We start from the raw sequence: 9442 nt of genomic DNA on the forward strand, positions 1-9442 counted from the left end.
GCACGAAGGGTTTAGCTACTCATACTGAAAATAACTACAGCAATAAAATTAACTAATAAAGCAAACAAATTCATACTTAAATTAACTAAATAAATAACTATCATAAAACGATAATTCGGCTTTTGGGAAATCTAACCTAGCAATTCTAATCTATGAATGAATGAAAGCAACGAGACTGAACAATGGAACAGAAAAATACCGTAAAGGGTTGAAGAGAAAAGATCAAAACCAGATGCGGAAGTAAACTTTATTAACGAAAGAATAATCTAAGCTAATGAAATAATCAAAAGTTCAACTTCTGTGTTTGAACCCTCATTAATTCGATGATCTCTTGCAGTAGGGAGGAGTTACGTTATATAGATAGGCATACATAACTTTATTCCTAAAACCTAATTACAATGGGCTTCGGAATTCTAATTCTCGTCCTTATTTTTCCACGCCAGAATCACGGTGTGGTCGATCGACCACTAGGACCAGTCGATCGACCAACCCACGCTGTACAGTAGCTTCTGTTAATCGCACGCTGGTCTATCGACCAAGGGCACTGGTCTATCGACCACTTCAACAGGTACTTGGCTCCAAAAGCTTCGTGAATTCGTCTTTCGAGCCTCGATACGCGCACCAAGTTCGCTTCCCGAGTAAATACTTCATGTAAAATAAAATGCCAAGTACTCGGGGACAGATTCGGCTTGATTTCCGCTGGATTCTTTACATTTCTGCAATATTACACAAAAACACAAAAGTAGACGAAAATAGGAAATAGTATCTTAAACTACACAAATGAGCTCTGAAATGCGTGTAAAATAGGGTATAAAACATCATATAAATGACACGCATCAAACTTCCCTAAACCAAACCCTTGCTTGTCCCCAAGCAAGAGCTAGACTCGATTCTAGGACCTAATGGAACGAATTCAATCTCAGAGCGAAATGCAAACCGAATAGCTTAAACCAATTTAATGCAACAACTAACAATCAATTAGCAATATGAATCATGCAAACGAGTTATGTAGTCGTAAAAAACTGCTGAACCGTCAACTATAGAGACTTATCATTATGGACTCTCACGGGTCGCTCATATCACACGTAAGCACAGATGAAAATATGTAAAGATAGAAAGAAGTAATTTTGTAGTGACACTCACCTAACTACAACCTATAAGAACATGCCTGCAGTCTAATATGAAAATAATCTCTACAACCGTACATATGCATTCCAACCATACAAATGACCATGACACATGCCGAGGTAAATATGGATATGTGCGGTATGGGTAAGAAGGGGCTAAGACGAATTTGGTAAAAACAGAGTTATAAGCCAAGCTAGTAACTAAGGGAACCAAATTAATAAATCATTCCAACTTCTTGCTCAAGATTTCAATCGAAACGGTGTCAATTAGAAGCACAAATCTCACAATTTCCATAATTAGTCAACTCCCCATAAAATACAAATATAACATGGGAGTAATAATCATCAACCCATAATCATCAACCCAATATCTTTCACTTTACCGCATATGATTTCTTCTTTTTCTTTTTCCACGGGGTTCAGTCGATCGACCATTGTTGCCAGTCGACCGACTGCCCTTCTACAATACAGCACGAATTTCTCTTTTTCCTTTCTTTTTTTCTTTTTTTTCTTTCTTTTTTTTCTTTCCCTTCAATCATTTCACCAAGTTCATCTCAAAATGAGCATTAGCTACCAAAACGAAATAACAATCCCAACAACATAAACTACTAGCTTGACAAGGGCAGGCTAAATGTAGGATGTAGTTAATAAGACAAAAAGGCTATTTTTGGCAGTGTGGAGCTTATGGGCAAAATGAACAAAGGGGCGACCTCTTCCACATCTGTCAACAAACCACAAACCGAATGCATACAGGTATTAAGCAGATTGAGTTCATATTTATGCATATTGATATAACATGTCTTATAAGGAGTAACTACTCACAATCCTAGATAAACTGGTCATAGATGTCACCAGTTATAAGGCTCTAAACCTCAGAAAATGATGTAGTTTGCCAAAAATCTAAGTCAAGTCTCAAGATTCAGCGAGAAATTTAACGAAAACTCGTAGACTATGCATATTTGATTCTACTAATAACATGTCAATTAAGCACGGCTTAGGCATAAACAAGTGCAAATGCAATGTCATCATTGAAATACTACCGTTCCGACTCGACCTACATGCTAAAATTTTGAAATTTTTCAATTTTTTTTGGTATTTTGTATATATAAGAGAAAATTAAACAACAATGCAAGACAAAAATGTAAACGTGGATGCAAAGCAGAATGAATGCAACGCAAAACCCTTCCCCAAACCAAATCACACAATGCCCTCATTGTGCAAAATCATATGAGAAAATAATCAAGAGAAATGGGAGTTTGCGATAAATAACTAAATAAGACATGAAAAGGAACTCGGAAACTCACAAGATTTTAAGCGCGCAAAAGGAAACCTCCCCAAACCAGCGTGAGCTAGGAGGTTTTAGTAGCCAGCAGTGCTACCAATAAGTACCTGAAAAGAAACAAAAGTACCGCGCGTAATTCCGAGAAAGCAATTTACGAGACGCAAAATTATGTGCAAAATAAGGAAACAGAAGAAAACAAAAATGAATCGGAGAATAAAGTGGAGAAAAGACTCCCTCAACTCCGCAAATCGACCAAACACAGCAGGGGAGTGGTCGTGAATAGATACAGCAGCGGGAAGCGGTCGATCGACCATACAGACCAGTCGATCGACCAGGCTGAAAGGAACAGAAGCTCCTGGAATCGCGGCTCAGTCGATCGACCATAGCAGCCAGTCGATCGACTGAGAAAACCTGCTGTAAGTTTCTGATTTCTTCGATTTAACTCAATAAATTGAGCTAATAGAGTCTATAAACCTGCAAATACACATAATAACGCGCCCGAAATTGCACAAAACCCAAAGTAATAGTCTAAAGTCTTTAAAACCTAAGCAAACTTATAAAAGCGAAGTCTCGCGCAAACCAAAACAATAAAAAGTCTAACAAAAGCAATAAAATGTTTTCAAAAAGTCTTAATCAACTAATAGTTGATCAAGAATGGCCACGGAATGGACCAGTTGCTCGGCTTCTGGCTATAAGAAGTAGCCTCTACAGTGCTCATATTCTCAGCTGCACTCCTATCAACTCCAATATCCGCAGAACTCAACGGATCAGCATCTCTAATATCTTCCCAATCAATGACCTCGTCTGGCTCGTCAAAATCCAAATCGGACTCCGTCACCTTGACAGGCTCGTCATCAGGCTCCTCATCAGTGCCATAGCTAAGACATCCTAGACCGCCTCTTTGAACGATTGGCCCCTTCACAGCTGGAGCAATGAACGGCTCTTCCTTCCCCAAACCAGCTCCTACACTATCGAAAACAGAAGAATCTTCCTCCAATTTGCTCCCAATCAGGGGCGGAGGTGTTATAGCAGAAACAGGCATAGGGGCAGGCATATCAGAAAGCACAAAATAAGATTTCTTCTCAGAAATCGTATTACAAGTGACTGGCCACATATGATCTTTCTTCTTAGCGGTCTGAGCAAAAATAATGGACTGTTTCCCTACTTTAAAGGTCAATGTCCCTGAGCCAACATCTATAATTGCACCAGCAGTGTGCAGAAATGGTCTACCCAAAATGATAGGAATGTGAGCATCCTCGGGTATATCTAATACAACGAAGTCAACTGGGAAAAAGAACTTTCCTATTTGCACAGGAATGTCCTCTAAGACTCCTATAGGCTGGACCGCGAACGATCGACCATCTCATTTGTCATATTAGTAACCGCAAACCTAGTCAATTTCAATTTCTTAGCAAGACTCAAAGGCATAACACTAATATTGGCCCCTAGGTCACATAACGCCTTCTCAATAGAAAAGGTGCCAATATTACATGGGACCGAAAAACTACCCGGTCTTCTAGCTTATGAGGTGCGGTATGAGTCAAATAGGAACATGACTCCTCGATTAGTGCGACAGTTGCACGGTATCAAGTGACTTCTTTTTAGACGTTTGCTTCATAAATTTCGTGTAAGCAGACACTTGATTAACTAATTCTAAGAAAGGAACTTGCACATTTAAACTACGAATAACATTTTCAAATTTGTTAAACGATACCTGTTCCTTTGTCGGCACCAATCTCTCCGGATAAGGGGCTGTAAGAAGCAACTTAGCCCTCTCCTCTAGGTCTCTCATACCGGTATCAGTGGATTTAGGCTGAAAATCCACTACCTTGTCCTTGTTGTAGCTTGAACCTTCTTCAGACCGTCTCAGAAATGAACCATTAATCGTCATAGGATCATACTTTGGAACCGGAACTGACCCATCAGTATTTGGATCTTGCCTTAATAATTTCGGAGTCGTCGTACCCCGAAACAAGTGGTCCCTCAAGTTATCTGGCATTGGAGGACGAAAAGGTTCACGATCGAAGCATCTTGATCGATCGACCATGTAGGTCGATCAATCGATCGACTTCTTCGAGAACAAAAATTGTCTTGTTTAGCGGATCGGTCGATCGATCGGCCAAGGTATGTCGATCGATCGACTGATATACCTGCTGATCGTCTTTTTCTTGGTACTGTTCGTTCCAGCCTTTCTCATGCTTGGTTCCGCCTCATCTTTTTCAGTGACATCTTCGACCATAGCGGGCCCATCAAGGGTAGACCCACTTCGCAAAGTGATAGCATTTAGAGTCTCTTTTTTATCCGGCTACGACGGTAAATGCCCCGGAGCTCTTGTTGCACTTTTGCTTGCCAGTTGGGCAATTTGGCTCTCCAACATTTTTGTAGAAGTCTCTCTAACTAGAGACTCCTTTTGCAGTAAACCTGACAAATTTTGAACCATGTTTTTCAACTCAGAAATGTCAGAAATTTGAAATTGCTACTGCTGAGGCACATAGGGAGGCTTTTGAAACTGCTGCTGCTTATGAGGGGGCACATAGCTTTGATGCTGTTGCTGCTGTGGACCGGGATTAAGGATATTTTGGTTAGTCCACCTCAAATTGGGGTGGACATTAGAGGGATCGGGATAAGTACCAGTTTGCCTATAATGTTGAAAGGCAGCACATATTTCATTCGAACTGGTACAAAATTCCGAAACATGTCCCTCTCCTCCACATCTTTTGCATGTAAAGGGACCGTCTGAAACTGTATTAACTTTATATATACCTCCTTTTTGGGATCCCCCAAAATCTATCTTGTCGAATCTCGTAGTAAGGGCTTCTATTGCAGCTACAGCAGGAGATTCAGCCGATCTTCTCTGATTTCCTCTAGAATTCCCATGCTCAGCTTTATGGGTGGCCAGGTCATCAATGATTTTCCACCCCTTTGTCTCACCACTATTTTCTTGAAATCTCCCGTTAGCTGCAGCATCTAGGATAGCTCTTTGATCATCATAAAGACCATTGTAGAATTGGTTGCACAGAAACCATTTCTCAAACCCATGGTGCGGAATAGTTCGCACCAGTCTTTTGAAAGGGACCCATGCCTCATGAAAATCTTCATCAGGACCCTGTTTAAAGCTCGTGATCTGAGCTCTAATCGCATTGGTCTTCAAGGCAGAGAAATATTTCTTGTAAAATGCTAGGGCCAGCGAATTCCAATCAGTAATCCCGTTAGCAGCTCGATCCAGATCTCGGTACCATTCCCTTGCAGCATCACGAAGCGAGAATATGAACATCGTCTCCTTCACCTGGTCCTGGGTCACACCTGTTGGTGGGGGTATGGAATAGCAGTAGTCAATGAATGTCTCCATATATTTAGCTGCGTCTTCATTTGCAGCTCCCCCAAATTGGTTTCTCTCAACCAAGTTAATATAAGACGGTTTTGGTTCGAATATCCTTTCTGTCCCGGCCGGCAATGCGAATCCCTTATAGAGATTTTCGGCTTTTGGCTCGCAGTGACTGGCTATACTTGCTTCTTCAGCCATATCTGGAGATGTAACGGTCTCAGCTGAAGAAGTAAAAATGGGAGATGAAGGTGGATCCTCCTCAAATAGCTTGTTCTCGTAGTAACTGGACAGAGAACTCAGCTCTTCCTCTGTCGTCAATACTCTAGATGATCATCTCAACTCACGCAAAGTCCTTTCGATCTCAGGATCTAATGGTCTCAATTCACCACCCTGTGACCTGCGCATAAGAGGAAACTACAAGTAGAATATGAGAAAAGTTTAAGGAACAGATGTCCCTTAAACTAAGAAAAAGACTAAAATAAAAACAACTAAAAATTAAACAATTGCCTCCCGAATTCAAGCGCAAAATTTGATACCGTATTAGAGTACCAAAGATAAATTTATAATTTCCAAACTACTACTATAGATAGTGGCAGTCAGGGTCGAACCACAGAGAGGCGATGCAATTAATAATTGTCTGATTTTAGTCTAAAGTAACAAATGTGTGAGGTTTGTTTTGAATTGTTATATAACTAAAGGGGCAATCAAATTTAAAACTAAACTAAAGTAAATAAATGAGTGATAAAACAAACTGGATGAAATCAAATATTAAAAGGGTGCTAAGATGGTCGGTTCACTGTAGTTTCAACGGCGGCAACTCTAGGTAGATTGTCTCAAGCATGTTAGACGGGAAAATAAAAAGTCCTCTCGGTCCAATTTAACAGGTAGCAACCTTTCGGCCTAAGCTACGGGTCCCTAATATCACTAATACTAACTTTCGTTCATGATTAATGAAACTCAAAATCTAAATTAACTTATCTCTCGATCTTATTAATTTAGTCGTCTTAATTAAGTAGTCTATTTCCCTCCCCTATCCTTCGATCTTGTCGGGTCGGTCAATTCCTAAGCATTCAACTAGTCGCGTGCACTCGATTCGTCAAATATAGCAATTAAATTAATTAAGACGCAGCTAATCTAACACAGCCCCAGTCAATCGACCAACTAACCCAGTCGATCGACCAGAGCCCGAAAACAGGCCGCCTAAATCGAAACCGTCTAACCTACAGATCCCCTACATCTTAGCACGAAGGGTTTAGCTACTCATACTGAAAATAACTACAGCAATAAAATTAACTAATAAAGCAAACGAATTCATACTTAAATTAACTAAATAAATAACTATCATGAAACGATAATTCGGCTTTTGGGAAGTCTAACTTAACAATTCTAATCTATGAATGAATGAAAGCAACGAGACTGAATAATGGAACAGAAAAATACCGTAAAGGGTTGAAGAGAAAAGATCAAAACCAGATGCGGAAGTAAACTTTATTAACGAAAGAATAATCTAAGCTAATGAAATAATCAAAAGTTCAACTTCTGTGTTTGAACCCTCATTAATTCGATGATCTCTTGCAGTAGGGAGGAGTTATGTTATATAGATAGGCAAACGTAACTTTATTTCTAAAACCTAATACAATGGGCTTCGGAATTCTAATTTTCGTCCTTATTTTTCCACGCCAGAATCACGGTGTGGTCGATCGACCACTAGGACCAGTCGATCGACCAACCCACGTTGTACAGTAGCTTCTGCTAATCGCACGCTGGTCTATCGACCAAGGGCACTGGTCTATCGACCACTTCAACAGGTACTTGGCTCCAAAAGCTTCGTGAATTTGTCTTTCGAGCCTCGATGCGCGCACCAAGTTTGCTTCCCGAGTAAATACTTCATGTACAATAAAATGCCAAGTACTCGGGGACAGGTTCAGCTCGATTTCCGCTGGATTCTTTAAATTTCTGCAATATTACACAAAAACACAAAAGTAGACGGAAATAGGGAAAATAGTAGCTTAAACTACACAAATGAGCTCTGAAATGCGTGTAAAATAGGGTGTAAAACATCATAGAAATGACACGCATCACAATGCATGCAAAAATGCTTTTTCAATTGTTCTTCTCAATATCAACTAGGGTGTAGTCTAGTATAGGATAGTAATTATTATGTTTTTAACAATTAAAAACAATTAACCATTTAATCATATACTACCCTAAAACTGGTTCCCATGGATAAAATGGAGTCCATTTTATTTTTGTCAATTTGTCATTTTATCATATAATGTGTGACATGTGACATGTAACATGTTATTAATAATATTAATGCATATTTAACAATTAAATATCATTACTGTAACACCCCCTCATACCAAGGTACCTTACCAGGACTACCCTAGCATGAAAGGCTGTTACCATCTCGGTTGCCCGAGGTTAATACATATCAAAAGCAATAGTATTTCTGGGCAGTAGCCAAACAGGATACACGACACACTTTACTCGACTGAGTAGGCCATACTCGGTCGAGTACCAGCCTATAAAATCCGTAGTATTACAGTCTTCCCTCCTTAAAAAGAACTTCGTCCCCGAGGTTCACACTCTACAAAACACACTACAACCAACCAACCTCTCGACACAACATACCGAACAATATACTAACACAAAACATCACAAACACCACTAACGCGACTCAAACTAGACTCAAACTACCCAAAAACACACATGCGACCATCTCCTACCCCCTTAAAAAGACAACGGTTACGTCCCCGTAACCAACCGTACCTGATAAAAAAGGTTAGGAAAACGCTCTCGCATAGCTTCCTCTGGTTCCCATGTGGCTTCCTCCACATTATGATTAGACCAAAGCACCTTGAGTAAGACGGTCTCACCATTCCTTGTCTTACGTACTTTGCGGTCTACAATCTCTTTAGGAACCTCAGCATAGGACAAGGACTCATCAAGCTCGATGTTCTTAACCTCAAGCATATGTAATGGATCACTCACATACTTCCGGAGCTGTGAAACATGAAAGACATTGTGGACTCTATCCAAAGCTTGTGGCAAAGATAACCTGTAGGCTACCTCATCTACACGGTCCAAAGTCTCATAAGGACATAAATTTCTGGCTCAACTTGCCTTTCTTTCCAAATCTCATCACTCCTCGCATTGGTGACACTTTCAAAAGGACCTTGTCACCTACTGCGAAGTCGATGTCTCTGCGGTGCAAGTCGGCATAACTCTTCTGGCGATCCTGAGCTTCTTTCATCTTTTGACGAATTAACCGAACCTGTTCAACCATATCTTGTACCAGCTGTGGTCCCAAAACTACTGCCTCTGAAATATCGTCCCAACAACTGGACTTCGGCACTACCGACCATACAAAGCCTCGAAAGGTGTCATCCCGATACTAGTATGGTAACTGTTGTTGTACGAAAACTCGATCAAATCCAGCCTGTCCTCCCAACTTCCCCCAAATTCCATGGCACATGCTCTCAACATGTCCTCCAAGGTCTTGATAGTCCTCTCAGTTTGACCATCAGTTGTAGGATGAAAAGCTGTACTCATCTTCAAGGTAGTACCCATCAAGTCCTGCAGTTCTTGCCAAAACTTGGATATAAACCTCGCATCACGTTCAGACACTATATCCTTAGGTATACCATGTAACCGGACTACATGTCTCATGTAACCCAAGGCCAGCTGCATATTAGACCAGGTATC

This window comes from Silene latifolia, chromosome 6 (assembly GCF_048544455.1).
Source record: "Silene latifolia isolate original U9 population chromosome 6, ASM4854445v1, whole genome shotgun sequence".
In the NCBI taxonomy this organism is placed as follows: Eukaryota; Viridiplantae; Streptophyta; class Magnoliopsida; order Caryophyllales; family Caryophyllaceae; genus Silene; species Silene latifolia.